Below are 527 nucleotides of genomic sequence, written 5' to 3'. Positions count from 1 at the left end.
CTCGTTACGGTCTCTTCTCTGTTCTTTCCATTGCCTTCTTTCGCTGTAGGGAATCTTAGCTCTGTCTCTGATCAAGATCCTTTCTTTCACTCTTTCACCGTAACCTGATGTTCACACCCTGAACAAGAAGAAGCAGCTCTCGATGTGAGATCCTCAGGAAAAGAAAGAAAGAAGAGGAATTGGATGCCCCAGAGCAGCAGCCCACGGATAAGCCTTATTTATTCTATAATGGAGTCCTTAATCAAACTAAAATTTGTTCTTGAATCAATCTTAGCCTCATGAAAACACACCTTACCTTATATTACCTGAGGAGGTTCTACCCCGGGGAAAGGCTCTTTAATGGAACTTTCTCTTTTGGAACTTGATCTTTAGCTGGTCGTAACCAAGAAAGAAACCACCTGGGTTCGGTCGGAATGCCCGACTTAGCGTTTTCGTTGTTGTTAACATAAATCAGGACTGATCAATCTGTAGGGCTCCATCCACTGAGTGCCAATGCCGAAGGCGTAGTGGCATTTCCTTCGGTGACT

Source organism: Cucurbita moschata, unplaced genomic scaffold, assembly GCF_002738365.1.
Source record: "Cucurbita moschata cultivar Rifu unplaced genomic scaffold, Cmos_1.0 Cmo_Scf00028, whole genome shotgun sequence".
In the NCBI taxonomy this organism is placed as follows: Eukaryota; Viridiplantae; Streptophyta; class Magnoliopsida; order Cucurbitales; family Cucurbitaceae; genus Cucurbita; species Cucurbita moschata.
Note: the sequence above shows the minus strand (reverse complement) of the source record.